Source organism: Protopterus annectens, chromosome 14.part0 (assembly GCF_019279795.1).
Source record: "Protopterus annectens isolate FY-2018-M chromosome 14.part0, PAN1.0, whole genome shotgun sequence".
NCBI classification, from domain to species: Eukaryota; Metazoa; Chordata; order Ceratodontiformes; family Protopteridae; genus Protopterus; species Protopterus annectens.
In genome coordinates, this window is record NC_056748.1 from 372,115,234 (window position 1) to 372,139,779 (window position 24,546).

Consider the following 24,546-nt stretch of genomic DNA (forward strand, 5'->3'; position numbering starts at 1 on the left):
TTAAAACTTTCATTGTAGCTGATCTGTTTAGAGATATTTAAGTTTTGAGAGTACTTGCATATTTATTTGGTGACACTGTGTAGGCCACTCCTAATAGCCTTGTTCTACGTCGATCTACCATTTGTATTAATATTAATATTACACAGCAAGATTGGACACCCTTTGTTAAGGGCCTTAAAGTAGCTGATAAGGAACTGGCTGGTGGCAGTGATAGCTACCTTATAGACTGGGCAAATGGGGGCATAGCTAATAAACCTGTGCCAGCCTTTCCCAGATATGTGTGTGTGTGTGTGTGTGTGTGTGTGTGTGTGTGTGTGTGTGTGTGTGTGTGTGTGTGTGTGTGTGCGTGTATATAAATCAAACCTCAAAGTGTGTGTGCATTAGCTACTTGGGCAGGGACATGACTCACTAGTTGGACAGAGAGGGTGCTAGAGGTCTTGGCTTGGCTACTCAGCTGATATCTCAACTCTATAGCTGTGCCAGTGGGGAGTTTTATTGGGGATAGGGAGAAACCAGCCATGGACTAACTGTGGTCTCTGTGTGCTCTTAAGGGAAACTGCACTTGATACAGAGAGCTGCATCTGGAAATACTGTGTGCGAGTCCTTGTCATCCTCTCAATGTACATCCCCCACTGGTGCCAGTGATGAGTATTGAGGCTCCTTGATTACTGGTCTAGTGGTGAGGCATCACAGAGATTACTAGGCTAATGATCCTGGGGCATTTAGAAGCCTAGCCATGTAAAAATACAAGTACACTTATTGAACATAGTTAGATAGGACATAGGTGCCACCCCAGGGGTGAATTTACAATTACCCAATCAGTTGTCAAGATTGAGCTTGAATAGGGTCATTGAGGAGCACTGCTTCACATGTAGTGGGAGCCTATTACAGAGTAGTGGCAATCGCTGGGAGATATATCTATCTCCCCACTACGTTCGGTCTATGGCACAGGCTAGGTTGATATTCCTGGAGCAAGTTATTCTTGTCCCATTTGATTTGCAGATGTCCAGCATTTCCAGTAGGGCAGGGTCTGAAACTGCACTGTAGGCCAGTCGTAGGTCACATCTCAGTAGCCTGCAAGATACTGAGTGCAATGACAGGTCTTTCAGTCTTTACCATGTATGTCATGTTTTGGAGGCTCTGGATTCTCCCGGTCACAAACCTCTGTGTTTTCTCCAGTTGTTGCAGGTGTCACTTGAGGTACAGATAGAAGGGAGCATTGTGCTCAAATTAGTGGTCTGATAATAGTCAAGTACAGCGGCACTATCACCTCCCTGGTCTTGGATGTGATGCCCTTATTTATGAGCTGTGCAGTGTACACTGTGTGTCTCACCACTATGGACACATAGTGATTGGAGTGCAGATTGTTATCAACATGTGTTCAAAAGTCTCACAACACTGTGCTTGAGCTTAGAGGGGTGCTATGTATATCATAATTAGCAGGGGTACTTCATTGCTAAAGGAGGCACTGAGGCATTTCTTGCCTTAAAGTTCAGTCTGGGAGAATGGCACCAAACATTCATCTGTGTCAGTCATTTCTGTAATATGCTAACATTGTTGCAGGACTCTATATGAGTGTACCAGTTGACTGTCATCTACAAACCTGGTAAGCCACAGGCCATCTACCTTTGCCTGGACTTCAGAGAAATAGTTTCCATACAGTTGTGGGCCCAGCACAGATACTTGTGGTATTCCACTGGTAAGTGGTCTAGTGGTGGAGGTGCATTCCCCAACTTTGACACTGTGCATTGTGTTGGTGAGCCAGTTGGCTTTCCATGTAGTAATGTATGGGTTAATCCCCAGATGGGAGATTTTCTCTATGATACCTGAATGAGGGATAGTGTCAAAGGTCTTGGATAAATAACACAGAAGTTATGTCCTGTTATCCCTCATCCAGGTCTTTGGGGTCATTTTCAAAGAAGTCTCCAAGGTTTAATAAGCAAGATCTATCCTTGACAAAACCAAAATGGTTTGGGTCAAGTATGTTTAAGGTCACCTATGTCCGTGTGGATAAGGTCCATTATGATTCCTTCCATAGTCTTGCAGATAAGGCTGTTTAGGATTATGGGTCACTTAGTTCTGCATGTTACCAGATTGATGTGCATTTTCATATGTCACATTTGATAATTAATTTATGTAGTGCAAGTTGATATATGTGTGATAAAAGTACTGAGACACCAGGGTTGCAGTGCTTGGAAGAGGCAACACATGGCTGTATTGTAAATATGTGACATATTGTTAGATAGGGCCTTCAGTTTGTGTTTCCACATGTGATTTCATGCCATAAACAGGAAATGGACAGTAAACAGCACTAATACATAATAATATTTAGTTTTCCATAGCACAGTGAGCAGTGAGTTTGTACATGTGAGATACACATTTCCATTACTTTCCCTGTTTGCTCGTAGTTAAGCAGTGTGCAAATGCGAGCCATACTGCTAAAGTCTGACAGTGAGTCTATGAAACACACCTGCTGCTTAACTGACTCTGTAGCAGCAGGTGTAAATGTACTGACACATTTCTTTTTGAATCCAGATAATACTGTGTTTGAATCCAGATGTATCTAATACTTTTAAATAAACAGTGCAATGACATTAATACTTTATAGTGCATGTGTTGATGTGTGTTTGCATAGCATAGCAGTGTTAAGGGGCATTGTGTGGAGGTAACTGCAGCATTGTACTGCCACTCATAGTTGCCTGGCATTGCTGCTTGATGCAAAACTCCGCACAAACATAGAGACCAAAAAGTGAAGGGATCCATTGCTTTTTCTGCTACTTACATGTGTTGTGTGTAATTTTATTTTTCTGATGAGATTATACAGTTAAAATACTGTAGATAGGAAAGTGGTGAAATAGGGAGCAAGTAGGAGTAAGAACAAAGGGAAAGTTATACAGGAATGTGCAGGAGAGAGGTAGGAAAGAACCATAGCTATCCATTTCTTCAACACTAAAAGACGATCATATGTGCAGAATATTAGCAGAATTTGGACTGTCACCTTCAGACAGAGGGGTGACAACAACATAATTATGCTGTATAGCCAATTGGACCAAATAAAGTGTGTCAGGAAGACACATGTGCAAAATGGAGAGCTATTTTTGGGACAATTTTTTTGTGGGACAGGTGCCCATTTTTTTAATTCAGTAAGAGAGTACTGCTGGGTAAGAGACGTAGGTATGTCTGGGTCATGTAAGTTGGATAGGTGAAGAAGCAAATGCAAACAAACAAGACAAACAAAACAAGAGACAGGGATGGTGAGGGACAAAAAAGGTTGGGGATAGACCATGATTGGGGTGAGGGAGTTGAGAACACAGGCTCATGCCCTTAAAGCTCAGAGACAGTGAGAATCAAGTCCTCACCCACTGGGCTGACATCACTGTCCCCATACTCCACTGGTGGCTGGAGTGCTTGACATATTCTCATCCTATGAACCATGAGGGAGAGCAGCCTCTCCATCCAGCATAGGTGTAAACCAATGGTCCATTGCATGACCCTATGCACCAACCTTGGCATCTCCCGGCAGTTGATGAAATCAACTCCACCACTGCTCCCAAAGGGTACCACTGCACCAGCTTCTGGTGCAGTACTAGCTGAAGGTGCAGATAGTGCAGGGGCAGCAGAGGCTGTGCTGTCAGGTTGGTTCCCAGACATGCTGGGCATCAGTGCTGGAGCCGGTGGAGTGGGGCAGGCTGATCTACTGGGGCTGGCCTACTTCACTGTGCTGTGTAGCATTTAGTGATGTGGTGCGCATGGATGACATGGAGAAATTTTGACAATATATAATAGAAAATAAAAAAAGAGAGATAAGGGCTGGGGTGAAAGAAAAAAGGCGATAAAATTAGGACCATCATATGTGACATACAATGTATTAACACAATTATACAACTCTTTTATCTGAAGTATTACATTTAATGGCCTAACAGATATACACTATACTGCAGATTACTGAAAGTAATCCTTGAAATGTGCATATATTGCATGTATGTGTGTTCCAGTTATACAGATTAGAGTTAACAGCAGGGCATTTGTGCCAGTGGTATACAGTTTTTACTTTAATGTAAATGTTATTAAAGAAATGCAGTACTGTGTAGCTGTGATTCATGGTATTTGAACCCACAACCTCTGACTATAGTCTAATATTTGACTCTTACAACTGGTTTGTGCTACATAGTAATGCATCCATACTTGCTTTTACAGTGATGATATGCATGCTCAATCTGATACAACTGTATAAAAACCCAAAAAGCTATTGTTAATTTGTAAAGCCACAATAACGCTTCTCTTGTCCTGCATACCACTTACTTTCTTCAGTCTCTCCATTTGAACAACATGACTATGCCTATTGAACTTATGTTCAGCAGCAGCTGGGGAAGAACAGACAAAGATTATGCATACCAATCTTGCCTATATTTGCATTCATTTATATTTATGCATTTTTAATATGGTGGCACTTTAAAATGTCAGTGTTTCTTTGAATTTAAGGGTTTAGAAAATTTACACATGGTTAATTGTTCTGCTTGATGCAATTAATCAATTATTTGAGGCATCAGTGTATATAAGGAGGTTTTTTTATTGTGAATTACTCCTTGAAGGTGGAAGGCCGAGGTACCAGAAGATGAATAAATGGTGATTTATACCTCCTGATGTTTATGTGGTTTCTGTCTCATTGTGTTAATTTGCTGTGTTTCTTGAGAAAGAACAGAAAAGAACAGACAAAGATTATGCATACCAGCCTTACCTATATTTAGCTTTGTAAGTTTTAGTAGTACTCTGTTATTGTCATACTTAGACAGCTGTGAAATGTCCACAGTCTCAAATTCATTCAACCAATGGTTGGGAGTATTCCTTTTTTTCTTATGTAGGTCATTAAAATGAGGTCTACACTGCTCTCCAGTGTGTGGGATGCAAGTGGCACTGGATACAGCCTGAGCCAAAATATTCCACACATCAGATTTGTACTGGGAGCCAGAATAGTCTCCCCATAGAAGCCATTAGCTGTGGCGCTTTACCAGGAGTCCAGTAAATATCCTGGACATCCCACCTCTGTGCCCTAAACTGGCCATCTTCCTCTCTAACACTAGCCATGTCTACCAGGAAAATTACAGGAATGGAAACTGATGCTTTCACACCACTTCCAGTTATTGTGTTTATTTGTAAGGTGCAGACCCGTGCAACGATGCCAGCCACATGTGTGCAATATTAAGCGGAGCACAGCAGTGCCAAACAGGGAGGAATTAATTAAAATTGGAAGGTCAAGCTGACACTTGGCCTTAGTCTGAGGGATGCCTACTGAAGTAGTCTGGAAATATATATTGGAAACTGGAAGGTAACTGTTAGGTGAGTTAAGTTTGCAGACATGCACTGGGGGCATAAATGTAATGATCTGACTCATTTGTTTTTGCCTTTATACACTGATAAAATTGATTTTTACACTATGGAATTCCAACCTAGGCATAAGGGATAAAACATTTTCTTCCACAGTGTTGATTTTCCATCTTTGCAACAGAGGAAGTGCTGTTCAGACTTGGTCAGGAATCATGCATAAATACAGGTGACAGTCTGGGGTGTTACACATGTATGTGTGTGACCTGACAAGGTTACTGGATATAGATCCAGTTGTGTATGTGCCTTATGTAACTGTGAAGGCCATGCAAGTCCAGATAACAGAATTATACTTACAGAAATATGGTAGACAGTATACTCTCAGTCATACATCTGAAAACACACTAATGGTGTCTCATCCCTCATACTATCTAAAGTGTTATACGTGAGAGTGAATATAATGGGAAGTGGAGCAACAGTTAAAGTGTAGGGAATATCCTGTATTAGAACCCAGGACCAAGTGAATGGCAGTCCTATGCTTAAACATGTTGCCACAAGAATGTTGAAATAACACTTCTCTATTTTTCAGTTCATTGCTATAAACTGCACTGTCACAACAGTAAAAATAGGTTGCACACCATGTACTAGAACACAGGATCATGTGTATTCCAGCTCTACACTTACATTTGCTGCCACAGGACTAGTTACTCAACATTTCCTAATTTCCTAATTTTTCTCAAGTTCTCTGTGTTATCTGCCATGCAATGCCACTTAGCGTGTTTGCTCAGTGCCCAACAGAATTAATTGAATGTATTTGCTTTCAATTCTTTGCTGTCTGAGTCCTGTCTGCAGGTGTTTAATAGCTGCAGCTGTTGGGGAATATTGCTAACTGCCTTGCAATGCCACTAAATGTAGTTGCATGATGGAAAACAGAAACTGCAACAATGTATTGTTTTTGACCTTTTCCCTTGTACAGACACCCTGCTTGCAGGTTTTCTGCAGGTGTTCTTTCTACTTTCTGGGTGGGTGACTAGTTCAAGTTTGTGCACTGCTGCACTTCATGCAAATGAGATAAGCTCAGCCAGATCAATTTTCTCCATTTCCCTTGTTTGTGCTAAACCACACATTGCACAAGCACTGGATCAAAAAAATAAAAATAAATAAAGAAATAAATAAAAGTAAAAAAAAAAAAGGAAAAGTAGTTGAAATGAGGAAAAGGAATCTATGACATATGTGACTTAAATGTTAGTACACATTAAATATTTTTACATAGGTCTGGATTTGAACTCTCACTCCAGTGAACATTCAGAACACAGTATGGATGCCTTATCCCTCTTTGCCACACAAACACCATTGCACCAAAGAACTGAAATCATTTTGCATACAACTAACCACAACATCATCTACAATACTCTGACACCATATAACAGTTATTTGTACATTTATTAATTTTGGATGAAGTGCACTGAATGATCACAAACCAGTTATGAGTATTGCTTTTAGTTATGCAGCTCTGTCTTACTTATCTGTATTTGTTGCTCATACTTCTCTTATCTGACCAATAGACATGCAGTCTGTAAGCCATTCTATATAATTATCCTTAATAAATGGCAATAATACAATATATGGCTGCCTACAAATGAAGGTGAGGTTGGGTGTTAGTGAACAGAACCTGTGAACTGTGTGGTGCTTACTTACATTTCCAGCATTGACAAAATTACATCTAACACTTTGTAAGTCTAACCTGACACACCCACCAGATGTAGGGTAGTCTGCATTGCTGTTGTGTTTTCCATTTCCCTACCAGTAATCATTCACAGTTGCAGTCTATTAAAAACAAATGTTGAATGAGTGCCTGCACTATGTTTACATCAGATACACTGAGCCAAGTATTTGGGATTCAGCAATTCTAAGTTATTCACACCTTATTTGTATCTTTACAATGCTGATAGCCTTGAATCTACACCATAAAAAGGCAACTGTGTAGTTAGGGAAACTGAAGGTGAGACTTGTTTATGTGGAGAACACAGAAAAAGAGGCTATTACTTTGTGATATGTCTGCACAGAAGATTACTGAACTTGAGAAGGTATGCTTGCATTCTGTCAGCTATATACTGCATATGCTGAAATGTAATTAAGAAAAATAGTTTTATATATATATATGTACAAGGCTAGTGTGACAGTGCTGAGGTCTGTGGTGGGAGTGACGGATGCGTTTAAGGTGGAGGTGGGATTACATCAAGGTTCAGCTCTGAGCCCTTTCTTATTTGTAATGGTGATGGACAGGTTGACAGATGAGATCAGACAGGAGTCCCTGTGGACTATGATGTTTGCAGATGACATTGTGATCTGTAGTGAGAGTAGGGAACAGGTGGAGGAGACCCTGGAGAGGTGGAGATGTGCTCTAGAGAGAAGAGGAATGAAGGTCAGCAGGACTAAGACAGAATATATGTGTGTGAATGAGAGGGAGGATAGAGGAATGGTGAGGATGCAGGGAGTAGAGGTGGCGAAGGTGGACGAGTTTAAATACTTGGGATCAACAGTTCAGAGTAATGGTGAGTGTGGAAGAGAGGTGAAGAAGAGAGTACAGGCAGGATGGAGTGGGTGGAGAAGAGTGTCAGGAGTGATTTGTGACAGACGAGTACTAGTAAAAGTGAAAGGGAAGGTCTACAAGAGGGTAGTGAGACCAGCTATGTTATATGGGTTGGAGACAGTGGCATTGACAAAAAGGCAGGAGTCAGAGCTTGATGTGGCAGAGTTGAAGATGTTAAGATTTGCACTGGGTGTGACGAGGATGGACAGGATTAGGAATAAGTATATTAGAGGGTCAGCCCATGTTGGAAGGTTTGGAGACAAAGCCAGAGAGGCAAGATTATGTTGGTTTGGACATGTGCTGAGGAGGGATGCAGAGTATATTGGGAAAAAGATGCTAAGGATGAAGCTGCCAGGTAACAGGAAAATAGAAAGGCCTATGATAATGTTTATGGATGCGGTGAGAGAGGACATGCAGGTGGTTGGTGTGACAGAGCAAGATGCAGAGGACAGGAAGAAATGGAAACAGTTGATCTGCTGTGGTGACCCCTGACTGGAGCAGCCGAAAGAAGAAGAAGAAGAATATATATATATATATATATTGATTAGCAAAGGCTGCACTTTTTATCTGTATGCATTAGTTGGAAGTGTACTGATGGCATGGGCATGTTTGTCAGGGCATTTCACAGATATACATGATTGGCAATACTTTAAAATGGAATATTCTCTGTTAAATGTGTAGAAATGTTTCAGGGAAAGTTCATTTGATAGCAGTTTTAGCATTTCAGTGATGGTTTGTTAGCAAAATGTGTCATTTATCTGTTGTTTTTTGGGGTGGGGTGGGGGGAGCAAAGCTGCATTTCTGTTATGGCACAAACAAGGATATGTTGCCATTGTTACTCTCCTTTTTTGCATCCATCCTGTTATATGCTGCTTATGCTATAATTTGCATGCCACAGTGTTTACCTTGTTTACGCAGCTGTGTAGAGCTGCTTATTGAATCCAGAACAGTGAGCTACAGTGATGCACACATGGTGTAAATGGACTGGGTAGGCTTTATTGAATCTGGCCGTACTTCTGTTACTGCCAATATAAACATAATTGTCCCAAAAACAGAGAGATAGTCTTGTGGTGTGCAGTGTGACTTTTTTGACTGCACCTGTGTGCGGTTTTGTGGGTCAAGATGACAATTATAGAGCAATTTATCTCAAGAGACATAAACTCACAATTTTCATAGTTGGACATTTTGTCATAACAAAATGGTAAGGCTGCAGTTACTTAACTTAAAGCATATAATTACTTGATTAGATCCTGGATGTCGATATGATAAAGTAAAATGATAACTATGATGAGGCAATGATAAATTTAAAAGATGTTTATCTACTACTTTAAGAAAATGGGTGTGTCAAACTGACTCAAAAAGATTCTGAAAGTTTTGTTTTTCTAGTAGAAGAGTGTTATGCCATGAAACTATACATAAAACCGAGCAGTCTAGACCTGCAGTTAAACCTGTGTCAAATACTGGCAATAAGCAAAAAATAACAACTGCAGACATACTCTGTTTTACATAAGGGAAAAAGGGTCACATAACTAGATTTTGTAATAATTATAGTAACACTGTCACACTTGTGAAAACTATAATCTCTAAAAACCATATTATTAGTGATGTTATGCATGTGGAATGTGATACAGTGTCTGATAGAATAGTTGAGGCTGCACTCTGTTGCTGTCCTACTGCAAAATTAAGTGCAAAATCTTAACAAATGGTAGGGAGCTGGAAGGAATACAAGACTCAGACTGTATAGTCACACTTCTAAAGGAGCAGTATATATAGGTCAAAAGTAAACCCTTACTTAATAAAGTAGTTGAAACAGTATGCATTTCTAGAAATAAGAAACAATGGTGTTTGGGAAGATAGTTCAAGCTGTTGCTTCCAGTTAAACACAGGATGGTGGTTTGTAAGATGATGTTGGTGATCAAGAAGAGGAGGAGGAGTGTGAGGGCAGCACCAAGGATCAACTGGTGGAAACTGAAAAAGGGTATTTGTGAGGTGGAGTTCAGGGAAGAGTTAAGACAGGCACTGGGTGGCAGTAAAGAGCTACCAAATAGCTGGGTAACTACAGCAGAGCTAGTAAGGGAGACAGCTAGAAAGGTGCTTGGTATGACATCTTGACAGAGGAAGGATGACAAGGAGACATGGTGGTGGAATGAGGAAGTACAGGAGAGTATACAGAGAAAGAAGTTGGCAAAGAAGAAGTGGGATTGTCAGAGAGATGAAGAAAGTAGACAAGAGTATAAGGAGATGAGGTGCATGGCAAAGAGAGAGGTGGGGAAGGCTAAGGATAAGGCATATGAAGAGTTGTATGAAAGGTTGGACACTAAGGAGGGAGAAAAGGACCTGTACCGATTGCATAGACAGAGGGACTGAGCTAGGAAAGATGTGCAGCAGGTAAAGGTGATAAAGGATAATGAGGGAAACACACTTACAAGCAAGGAAAGTGTGTTGAGCAGATGGAAAAAGTACTTTGAGGGGTTGATGAATGAAGAGAATGAGAGGGAGAGAAGGTTGGATGATGTGGGGATAGTGAATCATGAAGTGCAATGGATTAGCAAGGAGGAAGTAAGGATAGCTATGAAGAGGATGAATAATGTAAAGGCTGTTGGTCCAGATGACATACCTGTGGAAGCATGGAGGTGTTTAGGTGAAATGGCAGTGGAGTTTTTAACCAGATTGTTTAATGAAATTTTGGAAAGTGAGAGGATGCCTGAGGAATGGAGAAAAAGGGTTTTGGTACCGATTTTTAAGAATAAGGGTGATGTGCAGAGCTGTAGTAACTACAGAGGGATTAAATTGATCAGTCACAGCATGAAGTTATGGGAAAGAGAAGTGGAAGCTAGGTTAAGAAGGGACGTGATGATTAGTGATCAGCAGTATGGTTTCATGCCGGGAAAGAGCACTACAGATGCGATGTTTGCTCTGAGAGTGTTGATGAAGAAGTACAGAGGTGGTCAGAAGGAGTTGCATTGTTTTTGTAGACTTAGAGAAAAGCATATGACGGTGCCTAGAGAGGAGTTGTGGTATTTTATGAGGAAGTCAGGAGTGTCAGAGAAGTATGTAAGAGTGGTACAGGATATGTACGTGGGTAGTGTGACAGCGGTGAGGTCTGAGGTGGGAGTGACTGATGTGTTTAAGGTGGAGGTGGGATTACATCAAGGATCAGCTCTGAGCCCTTTCATATTTGCAATGGTGATGGACAGGTTGACAGATGAGATCAGACAGGAGTCCCTGTGGGCTATGATGTTTTGCAGATGACATTGTGATCTGTAGTGAGAGTAGGGAACAGGTGGAGGAGACCCTGGAGAGATGGAGATATGCTCTAGAGAGAAGAGGAATGAAGGTCAGCAAAACTAAGACAGGATATATGTGTGTGAATCAGAGGGAGGATAGAGGAATGGTGAGGATGCAAGGAGAAAGGTGGTGAAGGTGGATGAGTTTAAATACTTGGGATCAGTAGTTCAGAGTAATGGTGAGTGTGGAAGAGAGGTGAAGAAGAGAGTACAGGCAGGATTGGAGTGGGTGGAGAAGAGTGTCAGGAGTGATTTGTGACAGACGAGTACCAGTAATAGTGAAAGGGAAGGTCTACAAGAGGGTAGTGAGACCAGCTATGTTATATGGGTTGGAGACAGTGGCATTGACAAAAAGGTAGGAGTTAGAGCTGGATGTGGCAGAGTTAAAGATGTTAAGATTTGCACTGGGTGTTATGAGGGTGGATAGGATTAGGAATAAGTACATTAGAGGGTCAGCCCAGGTTGGAAGGTTTGGAGACAAAGCCAGAGAGGCAAGATTACGTTGGTTTGGACATGTGCTGAGGAGGGATGCTGAGTATATTGGGAAAAAGATGCTAAGGATGAAGCTACCAGGTAACAAGAAAAGAGGAAGGCCTAAGATAAGGTTTATGGATGTGGTGAGAGAGGACATTAAGGTGGTTGGTGTGACAAAACAAGATGCAGAGGACAGGAAGAAATGGAAACAGATGATCTGCTGTGGCGACCCCTAACGGGAACAGCGAAAGAAGATGATGATGATGATGGTAATACTATGATTGTAGTAATAGTGATACATTTTCTCTACTTTAGTGTTGTGAAGGCAAGGGAGAAGATAGTTATTTTGACAGACTACCCTGCTTGAAAGAACCTTCATTTAATTTCATTTTTATATAATAAAACTGGTGGCTTCAGCAGCTTAACTCTCCCTCGTTCTCTTTATATATATATATATATATATATATATATATATATATATATATATATATATATATATGCACACACACACACACACACACACACACACACACACACACACACACACATACACACACAAACACACACACACACACACACACACACACACACACACACACACACACACATACACAATTATATGTTTTTTCTCCTAATGTACAATTAGTTCTATTATACAACTCTAAACATAGAAAGGCTGGGATTCGCTTTATGCAGAACATGCCGTAAGATTTCACAATTTAAAAAAGCTGAGCCAACAGGGGCAAATCTCCCAAACCTTTTGTGTAGAGGGGTGTGCCCCCAATAATTTCACAATGAATTCAGTCAGTCAGGGAAGCTTTACACTGCTTCAGATATTGTTATACTGCTTGATGAATGTTTGCCTTCAGTAGGTGAGTCTGCAGTATTTTACTGGTTACATAAATAGATTAAATGGCTGTTGGCATTGCCTGGATTGAGATATGTGACCAACAAGACTGCTCTGTACCCGATCAGCTTCAACTCTCTCTCTCTCTTTCTGTGTAGGAAATGTAGGCACTGGGGTGGAATTTTCTGTTTCTACAATGCTTTTTAGACAACCACAAATAATTAAAAACTGACAGGCAAGATAAAGCATTAGAGGTGAAGATATTTAGAAGTTACAGCAACTTTTAACAATAAAAACAGGGGGTTTAGAAACACGAAAAGTCACCACTGTTTCCACCTAATGTGGAAGATCTAGACAGTAATAAACACTAACATGATCTTCTCAAATATCTGTCAGTAGCAACAACAATTTTAAGCACAGAGAAAGATGATAGAAAAAAATACAATCCTATGCACATACAATGCCATCTGGATTGATGCTACATAACCTCTGCTTTCTGTGCATGCAGATCATCAGAGGTCCTGCTTTCCAGGTCTTCAAAATAATGCCTACACTCTCCCCGTGACCTAGTGATGTTTGTCAAAACCTCTCAACCACTTAGAACAAGAAGTCTGGACAAAGCCACAAATAACAGTGGGACAAAGGCCCAAAAATAGGGACACTTTTTAAATATTGCTCTTACAAACTTAGAAAGTTAATAGAATAACAGGTTTAGCATTAGTGTGAATTTTCTGAAGGCTAGGCTATAATGTCTGAAAAGCAAATGTATGCCATTATTTTCTGATTTTAGTCCTCAATAATTTATCAGTGATTTGCCAGAAAACTACAATTTTATGAGAAACAGACCAAAAACATGAGTCAAAATTCTGGACATTCTGTGAAAATCTGGACAGTTGAGATCCATGTAGGACAGCTCCTCAGTCAGGTTATATAAGACATAAGATTTCTGGACTGTGTCATCACAGGGGCCCAGTAAGCATTTTCTGTAATGGCCACGAAAGAGGTAAAGCATATATTGGTCTTCATCAAGCTTCATGTAGCTGCCCAATGTAGAAGCTGCCATTCTCTTGCATTTTCTCTGAAAGTCATGTCACCTTCATTAGAAATAAAATAGTGGCCTACAAATCATGCATAGAATATGATATTGAATCACAGGCAGCTCAACACAGATTAACATATTAGTGAGATACACCAGGCACACATTCTCACACAAGGCTCCAGTACAAGCTTATAACCATGAGATGTCAGGGGCAAGTGATGAAAGCCAGCTACACTTTAAGATACATATTTATAGCATCAAAGCATAACAATTTATAGACATTCCTAGAGTTTGACATAATTTACCTACCCTCCATGCAACCAGATATAAGCTTGCATTATTTTGTAGGTGCACTGCCATTTGGTGGGCTAAGTCATGCACAGTTTGAAAACTATATTGGATATTTGGGCAGCAGTATTAGTACTTTCTGGACCTATAAACATACCTCTGAAATGTTGAGATTTTCACAGAATGTCCAGATTTTTGCCTCATATTTTTTGTCTGTTCCTTATTAGATTTGTGGTTTTCTTGCAAATCACTGAGGATTGACTTCACCAAATAACAGCACACATTTGAGTTTCAGACTTTACATTCTTCTGAAAATGTATGTTAATGCAAAACCTGTTATTCTATCCACTTTCTAAGTTTATAAGAGCAATATTTAAAATCTGTCCCTGTTTTTGGGCCCTTATCCCACCATTATTTTAGACTTTGTCCATATTTCTTGTGCTAAGCAGACAAGAGGTATGCCTATAAGCAGTTCTAAGGAGGTCTGCGGCACTCTGAAAGTGTGAAAACTGTTATTGCACTGGAATTTACATTAGAAAACTTTAGTAATATTGTCTGCCTTTTTGGCGCAGAGGAAAGAATCCTTGATTACAACCCAAGCAACTGGGGTTCGATTAGCAGCCCCAGCACTAGAGAAGCCAGTCAGGGAGGGACAGAAGGGAAGGGGTGGCACATGATTGGGGAGCACATGGGGAGGTCAGATTTTTCTGGTAAAGAGCAGATAACCACTTCCTGTGCTTGATGTTGACAGGAGGTTGTTTGCTGGTGTATGGCCCTTGGAAATGAAGGACCACTAAGTGCCATTAACTATTGCAGGCCCTATCTACCTCAACATTCTTTTTTAATTTCTCCAAGTCTTTTGGGTTTCTAATACCATGACAGAAATGGACCCCATGCCTAAGTTAAAATATGATTAAAGTTCATTAAATTAGTATTGTTTCAGTCTTTGATGTCAGCCATAAGTGCTCTTCGCAGCACCCGCAATGTGCCCAGTAATTACTCCTCCTGCAACTAATCTGGAGATACAGGTATTGGTAACATATCTAAATAAGATTGTAGATTCTTTTTTTATAAGACCCGTTGTTCCTACTACTATTGGAACTGTCTGGGTATCTTTCTTCCACATTGCTCTTGTTTCTGTCTGCAGATCCTGATATTTTATGACTTTGTGTCTCTCTGTACGCAAGACACTGTAGTCACTGGGTGTAGCAATTTCAAGGATCAATGCTACTCTTGTCTTCTTTTCTTGGACCACTATATCCAGTTTTCTAGCATCTGTCTTTTGAACTGTTGGTAATGGATGATCCCATGTGATGTAGACTTCTTCATTTTCTATGATGCTTTGTGGCTCATGTTTCCAGTGTTTTTTGGCCACTTCAATACCATAATGTTTGCAGAATCCCCAGTGCAACATTCCTGTGTGTGTGTGTGTGTGTGTGTGTGTGTGTGTGTGTGTGTGAATATGTGGAAGTAGGTCATATACAAAAATACATGAACTACATCTGATGGCTGCCTTAATTATGACATCTTCTGTTTGATTCTTGCCTTGGTGATGGGGGACCAATGGGTTGATTTGGCTGTAGGGGACTGATAATCAACTGGAAGCGGGGGCAAACTGTGAGGAAAAAAAGGTTAGCAACATGAAGATGTGTACCTGATGTGTTTCCTTTTTGTGGATTGCAATGGATAAAGGCAGACCACAGTATAAAGACATATATATATATATATATATATATATATATATATATATATATATATATCAAACTACAAAAATTAAAATGTAAAACCACAATTTTTGCTACTGGCATATTTAACTTTTATTTGGTCTAGCACTCCAACAACCACCTTCTTACAAAGGACTCCCAAACACTTACAAAAACATCCTACATATAAAACAGTTACAAATCAATTAATAAATGAGTCAATCAACTAATTAAATAAACAATTCAGCCTCCTTCAATAATTTATTCTCAATATTATTATTATATCATCATTCTGAATAAGCTCAAGAGCACAAATTTTAAGCACATTTAAATCACCATTATGTTTAATTGATACATGGGATTCAACAGGAGTTTTTCATCCTTTAATTCCTAACATCACTAATATGTTCTTGCATTTATTGTTTAAACTGTATTTTCTTTTGTCCTATGCAAGACAATCTACAATAACATGAAATTAAATATACTACACACATTGCATTACATGTGCAATAACTTCTAAATGTAAACTTCTTATTATTAATTTGACTACTTTTATTAGTAACAGACTTACAAATATTGCATGTCCCTGCAAGGATATATTGCCTATAAAACAGATATATCAGAGTTGGATACAACAAAAGATAGCTTAGGCAGCTCCCTAGGTCCCAATGTTGACAGGGGGACCCAGATCGGCTATAAAAATAGAAATCCCCAGTTATCCACTTGCTCCAATTTTTTTTTTTGTTGTTGTTTTTTCTAGCACTTGACTTCCAGTTTAAACCTCAATTGTACACTTGCTCTTGGCTTTCTTTTTTCAGCACTTGACTTCATGGGGCAGAGAAGTGATATATTTGAGGAGATTTTGCATTTGACAAACACACAGTGAGAAGTGAGTGGTATATTTCAACAATATGTATAAAGAGGACTTCCTGAAGCAGAGAAGCAGTATATTTCAGGACAAAGAAAGTGGATTATTTGAGGAGGTTTTGCCTCTTTTGATCATAGTTGACAAGCACACAGTATATTTGAGGAGAATTTGGATTTTTGTGTGTGTGTGTGTGTGTGTGTGTGTGTGTGTGTGTGTGTGTGTGTGTGTGTGTGTGTGTGTGTGTGTGTGTGTGTAACTGCACCACATATCTCAAACACTGTACGCTCATAATCTTTAATTGTTGATTTGATTATCACATGGATCTCTGCATTACTAATTTTGCTTGTTCTATCTGGGCATATAGTTATTTCGGTTTACTGACTGACATACCTACCACTGTCATCTGTCCTGTGTGCTACATTTCCATGTTCTCCTGAGGTCACTCTTTCTATAGATATGTCTTCTAGCACTGAATTTCACATGTATCACTGTAATTTACCCTGCTGGCTGCTGGTCAAGGCAATGGCTGAAAAGCATTAATTTAAGCAGAATCACCTGTCCATTCCTCTCGACCTGCAGACACTGAAAATATGAATAAAGGTTCTTGAGAAATAGGTGCATCCAGCTAAAAATTGGACATCTAATTAGCATTCGGATTGAATGACAAAGAGGAAATAACTCTAAAGATGCACAAAAATGATGAAAACATATAAGCACATTATCAAAGAGTGTAAAATCTGCAGACTTTAATAAACAGTACTGCAAAATTCTAACACAGAAGGTCATTTAATTTTGCTTCAGAAAAAAGGGAGATGTAAAATGTACGTCCTCTTTCATTAAATTATTGTTGTCGCTAGTATGTTGGTTATGTAGTGGGGTTTTCTGTGAACTAGATGGCCATAAAAATCATGTATGATGAGGGGATTCAAAAAATTGTGTGAAAGGGTAAATTAAACTAAAAATGGGTACATACCTCCATTGCAGGGCTAAATCAGATCTGAAAATATGATTTTTCCTCCAAAATAGGGACGGTTGAGAAGGTTTTACCTACCCTGTTGCATAATTAAATATATCCTGTCACGATATGATTTGTAAGACTGAATCACCTAGAACCATATTTTACACAGTCGAGTAGCTTGCTCTGCCATGGCGCTCAGTCTGTGATCATCCTGTCTTGACGATAATGTGCACCACAGTAGATACCCCAAAGTGGTTGGTCTGCACAACTCTTCCCCCTGTAGGGCACCATATAGAGTCTGTGCTGCTGCCCACAGCTCCATTTATTGTTGAGTTTGAGATGGAAACACTCAGCATGCTTTTTGGAGGTGGGAGGAGCACCAGAGAGACAGAGGGAGAACATGCAAACTCCAAACAGACATTGGTTGGAGGTCAAGATCGAATCATGTACGTTGTGCATGGGAGGCAAAGACCTTAACCATTATGCCATTATACCAAAAGGTCTCTGCCTAATGGGTGACTTGAATGCACATATCAGTACAGACAGATCAGGATACGAGAACTGCCTGGGTCCACATGGATAGGGCAACAGGAATAAAGGAGGAGAGACCATTCTAGGCTTCAGTTTAGCAAATGTCTTGATAGTAGCCAGCACATGGTTCAGAAAGAGAGACAGTCACAAGATCATATACAGGAGTGGCCAACATGCAACTCAGGTAGACGTCCTCCTAGCAAGGAAAAGGCACTGGGGAAGAATCAATGATTACAAAATCATCCCCAGTGAAACAGTCAGCCCACAGCATAAACCACTGGTTGCCACAATCAGCTGCAAGCAGTGATCAGAGAAGGCTCTAAGGTCAACAGAGACCAGGCTGAAGACCTGGAAGTTGATTGGAGAGAAAATTCGACAGTTCAAGGAATTACTCAGGGCTCTAGCACCCCAAGAAAAGGATGAAATAGGTGGAGTTGAAGAAGAATGGCAGCGCCACAAAACCATGTGTGAGAACTACAGAACAGACATGTGGCCGAGTCAGGTATAGAAATAAGGTACATAAGGAAAGCTGGTGGTGAAATGCAGAAGTCCAGGGAAGTCATCAGAAGGAGTGCAGAAAAAAGTGGGAGATAGAAAATACTGACCAGGCTAGGAAGGAATACTGGTTGGCTAACAAAGAAGCTAAGAAAGGAGTTGCAATAGCAAAGAACAAGTTTTGGAAAGTGACTCATTAGGTGTCACAACGAAACTATATCAGGTTGCAAGGCAAAGACAGAAAGATAAAGAAGATAGACATCTTTCATAATGGATACCAGCAACAACCTGCTCACCAGTCCACAGGACATCAAAGGCAGGTAGTAGAAGTATTTCCAGCAGCTTCTGAATGAAGGAAACCCCACAGAAGCTGTACTGCCTCAGACACAGCCTACAATGAGAGAAGAAGAGGAGCCCACCCTAGAGGAAGGAAGAATAACACTAAGGAAAATGAAGTCAAGGAAAGCAGCAGGCTCAGATGAGGTCACAGCAGCTATGATAAAGATGCTGGGTGAGATAGGAGAGAAATGACTCCTGAGGGTACTCATAGCAGTATGGAGAGAAAGGCATATCCCAGATGACTGGAGAATAAGCATACTCATGCCAGTGTACAAGAACAAAGGGGGACATCCACAACTGTGGGCAGTACAGAGGAATCAAACTCCTATCACATTGCATGAAAGTTCTAGAGAGAGTAATTGATAAATGGATACGCAGAGTAGTAGAATGTAAGATGGGAGATGAGCAGTTCGGATTCGGATCAGGATGCAGCACAACTGACCCGATGTTTGCAGTGAGACAGACAGTTGAGATGAAGCTAGAGATGAGGAAAGAGTCTAAATGGGCATTCCTAGACTTGGAGAAAGCATATGACAAGGTCCCAAGAAAGCTGATCTGGGCAGTACTGTGGTGGTTCAAAGTCCCAGAAACATTGGTAGAATTAGTGTAGTCTATGTGCCAGGACCCAATGACTCAAGTATACACAGTGTTCAGCCTCACAGAGGGGTTCCCAGTGGGAGTGGGTGTGCACCAGGGTTCAGCTCTGAGTCCACTGCTGTTCATACTGGTGATGGACTACATTAGCAAACAGGTTGCAGGGAACAGATCAACAAAGTTACTGTATGCAGATGATGTGGCATTTGAGGCAGACTCTGAGAAAAAACTCCAGCAAAGTACAGAGCAATGCAATGAAAAACTGAAGGCACATGGGATGAAACTAAGCACAGATAAGACAGTGGTAATGGCAGCAAACTGGGGAAATCAGAAGAAGCTGAGAATTGAGATAGAAGGGAAGATAGTGGAACAGGTAAATAGCTTCAAGTATTTGGGAGGGGTGGTTGAGGAGAAAGGAAGTTAACTGAAGAGGTTAAAGCTAGAATCCAGAGGGGCTGAAGCCACCTGGCATACAGTGTCAGGTGTAGTCTATGACAGAAGAATGCCACAGAAGCTGAAAAGTAAGGTGTACAAGACAGTGGTGTGACCAGTGCTACTGTATGGTACAGAAACCTGGGCAGTAAAAGCAGAACATTTGAAGAAGCTAGAGGTGATGGAAATGAAGTGCCTGAAAAGGGTGGTAGGATGCACTCAGAGGGACAGAAGAATAAATTAGGACACAAGAGCAGAAACCAAAGTAGATCCAATTGCAGAAAAGATCAAAGAGAATAGATTACGGTGGTTTGGACATGTGCAGAAAAGCAGAAGACAATCTTGTGAAGAAGATTTGGGACAGATAGGAAGAAGGTAAGAGGAAACAAGGACATCCAGTAAAGAGGTGGATGGATTGTGTGAAAGAAGATCTGCGACAGTCAGGTAAGAGCATCAAAGAAGGCAGGAGTGTGGCACTGATCAAGAGAGATGGCGACAGTTAACAAGATTCCCCAGCCCCATGTAGAAAATGGGATAAGGGGGCTGATGATAATGATGATGACTATATGATTTGATTTGTAAAATAAGCTGCAGTATGTTAATTGTGACATTTCCAAATCACTGTTTCTACTCTGTTCCTTACAGGCCCTGCAGGGAGTACACTGCATGCCTTAGTTTCATAAGACATGCACACAATTTATAGCATAACTAATTTATGGACAGTCAGTGCTAGCTATGCTTCTGTACTCATCACAGTACATACATGTGCGTCTATGCTTCTGTACTCATCACAGTACATACACATGCATTCATGTACATGTATCAGAAGCTGGGGAAGGGGCACTGTAGTACTTACGTATTAAAGGCTCTGGCAACATATTATTTGTATAAAGTTCACAGGAGGACTTGTTTGTAGTACTGCAGTGTTAACTATCCTACTAATAATATGCATACATCCAAAGCACTTCTGAGCTGTAAGCACACTCAGAGTGGGAGGCACATTATGTTTAATACTGCGGCAGGTTGCACTACATTACTTTTGGTTAGTAATATTCAGCTCTGCAACAGCAAGCAGGTCTTCAGTTTATAGAAAAACTACAAGGGAACTTAGCTGTGCTTCTCCAGATGTTTTGACACATACTTGTTATTATCCTTGTGCAGATGGGGCAAGGTGGCAATAAAAAGTGCAGCAGAACAAGAGCCTGCATTACTGCTGTGAGACTTTAGACAGTATGCAACGTGCAAAATGCAATATGATGAAATTATACAAAACTATGAAACCAAGTTTAACAGAAAACACTGATTTGCAAAAAGTTAGGATCTTCAGTTGTCACCAACAGATAAAAATCCAAGCATGCATCACTATAGCCCCTACACATCAGCCTAGCTACTTCATCACAGTGGCATATACATTCCTCTAAGATGGATTTTGCTTGAAAAAACTTCTTTCCCACCCTCTATCCCTTCCAGGTGGATTTTGCAGAAAACATGACTTTTCAGTCGGGTAAATCATGTGTATTAAACTCAGTTAAGAAAATATACATCATTTTACTTATTAGCCAATTCCGTGTAGCACTGTCTGGTTAAGGGACATGCTCAGTGTCACACAGTAGGCAAATGCAGCTAGAATGACATACCCTTGACTACAGTAAGCAGCTCATTTAGACTTTAGAGTCCACTACACTAACTGCCAGGCACTCATTAACATCTCGATTTTCTGATAAATCACTAAGGATAACAGTCAATCAAAATGCTCTTCATTAGAGCTGCATAGTTACCTTTGCTCAGAAAATTAGAGTTGTCTGGCACTTATGGCTCTGCATTGTTAACAAACTGCTTCTTGTAGTCAAACAGAAGGTTTTGATTAATTCCATCTCCATTTGCCTACTGTGTACCTTTGAGCAAGTCACTCAGACAGTGTTCCTGGGTCACGCTCAAAAATTTACACTTTGTACAGTGACTTTACCCGGTTAACAAATATGTAAAGGAGAACACAATTTGGGAATTTGTTCTCACATTATTTTTGTTTTTGTCCAAGAACTCTTGAGCAAAGAACTTGAGAGGTATTTTGTCCATTTCCTTTAAAATTTGTAGCTTCCTGGCAAACTGTTGTAGATTGCACTCATTATATAATGGCATGCATGTGAGTTTCAGACGTCATATCCTTCACTTGCTAATGTAAAGCTTTTTATTCTACCAACTTTCTAAGTATATAAGAGAAACATTTAAACACCTATTTCTGATTTTTGGGACTTTGATTCCTGGACTAAGTAAGAACTTGAGAGGGCAGAAGGGGATTGTAAAGGGTTCAACTGTATGGTTTTGACAGCAACAAACTGAGATTCATTTCTGACCCATTATTTATAAATGTAATTATTCACTTGTTCTGAAGCTGATTTCTGAGGTGTCCATCTTGCTCATGCAAGTGACTAATTCATGGGTCTGTGTGTGTGTGAGTTTGAGCATGCATATAAATACATAATTCCTGCAACCCATGGTAGTTATGGTGTAAAGGAAATAACTGATTTTAGTAAACAGGAACATCATCATAAGGAAAATGTTCTTTGGTTAAGATCTATATTTTCCTTGTTTTGTTGACTGTTGACAGTGCATTTATTATTTGGCTGTGAATAAACTGGATGAGAAGAAGCCTATGAGTCTAATGTTAATATTTTAACTGTGAATACTTTTTTAATTAGCTTTGTTTTTGCAGGCACACAGGTATGAAATGGATTGTGTTGTGCCACAACAGTGTGTCTGTCTGCTACTTAATGCATGTAAGCAAGGCTTTTTAAACTGCTTCTGTAGTGCAAGGCTTGATTCCTTTCACGTGCTTTTGTCAACTGTGTGACTCGACCAAATCACTTTACCAGCCAAAGCTTCTGGGTTTCCCCTAAAAAAAGATGCTTACATCCAGTGGGTTGTCACATGCTGTTAGAAAAAGCATTGCAGGATTGTCGTATGAATTACTGAACCCTTCACATTAACACTAATTAGTGCTTCACTATGTGCTATTTGACTAGGAGCCCCGATATGTGTCTTGTTTAATGGGTTACCTGATGCATTTTTCAATAAATGTAAGTTTCAAGGGAACAAGTTTATTGTTATTCATGCTAAGTGTGTTTTCAGTGTGAGACTGTTTTTTTTTTTTGTTTTGTTTTGTTAGACAAATGGATGTCAGTGTTTTTGTGTATGATAAGAGTGTCTGGTCAAAAGGATGGAGAGTCTGAAAGAAGAGTGTCAGAAGAAATTTGGAAATCCAAAATGGATTGGATCTTGAAAAACAATACAGCCAATCACTGGCTGTGATTATTGTGATGTCTAATTTGTAGTCCTTTATAAAATCAGCTCCAGCCTACTAATTCATAAACTGAGAGGTAAACTAAGCAAGGAGGCAGCAGGAGAAACAGCCACTACAGGCATAAACTGAAAAAGTGTATTTTTTATCCTGACATGAAGTTCACCATAATCCAAACCTACCAGCAGCTCAACTACTTTATACAAATAATTTTAATTGTTCCTTATCTTGATGTCTTGGGGCAGACATGATGACATGACATGATTTTGTTTTCACAGAAAGCTACTTCTTGCTACTTCTGTCAGAGAACAGTTGATGATATTACAATGTTTTACTCTCTGTAGTCAGGTCACGGTCCATTTGACTTAAACAAGTAGTAGTGATAATACTGTAAAGTATGAGACTTCTCAGTAAAATTGTCAGTGATATTTTTCTAGTGATTCTTAAATATTTGTTTACTACATATTTGATAGACCATCTGTGAAATTTACTTGCATAAAACATTATTTAACTAAGCATCACCAACACACTTTTGCTCTTAGCTTGCCATGAAACTCATCTTCAATATTACTGTTAGTTAAGTGATTGTTATACCCTTTAGCTACTTTGAAAACTGCCTTTACACTATCCTGAGGATTCAGAAAGAACCACAGCGATTCAGAGATGAATTTGCTGTAATGAAGAAAGATCTCATTATCAAATAATCTGCACATCTCTTAACTGCCATTAACTACTGGGAGAGTACAAGAGAAGATTGTCACTTTCCTATAGTTGTTAACACTGGTGGCTAATGCATCATGTTAGCACAGGAACCCATGCCCTCTGCCCTTTCAGTTTTCCACACACAATATACACATGCAGATAAACACACACCACACCTGTCCCTGTGTTTGCAGAGCATCCCTGATGTCTGCTTTTCCTGCCTTGATAAATCATAGATGATTACAGCCAGTCATTAATGCTAAACATTAGCAATTCACACTTCCTATGTATCAGTAAATGCATGCTAGTGCATTTTAGTGCAAAAGCTTTTATCCTAGTGACTTTATAAGGCAAATAATTAAAATCCATCCATGTGTCTGTGTCCCATCATTACTTTTGTCTTTATGTACATTTTAAAGTACTAAGATGTTGAGAGGTATGCTTTCTGCTCCCTGTACCTCACCCTTGTAATCCAAAAACTGTTGCAGGCATTGAATAATGCCCTAGATCCTCAGTATATGCTAGAGAAACTCTTATTGAGCTAACATATTAATTAGTGCAGTGGGGTTAATGCTGGTATTTGCTGTAGCAAGGGTGCAGAGTCCAAGTTGTCCCCCACCTTGTAACTTATGTATTTTTTTCTTTGTAAAATGCCTTCATTTTTTCATTATATCCCTTGTGTCTACAGGTGTTTAGAGGTCTAATGTACTCTCTGGGATGTGGGAGGGCACAGGACTGGAATCCACTTCAGTGCCTGTGAAGCACACTATTTGTAG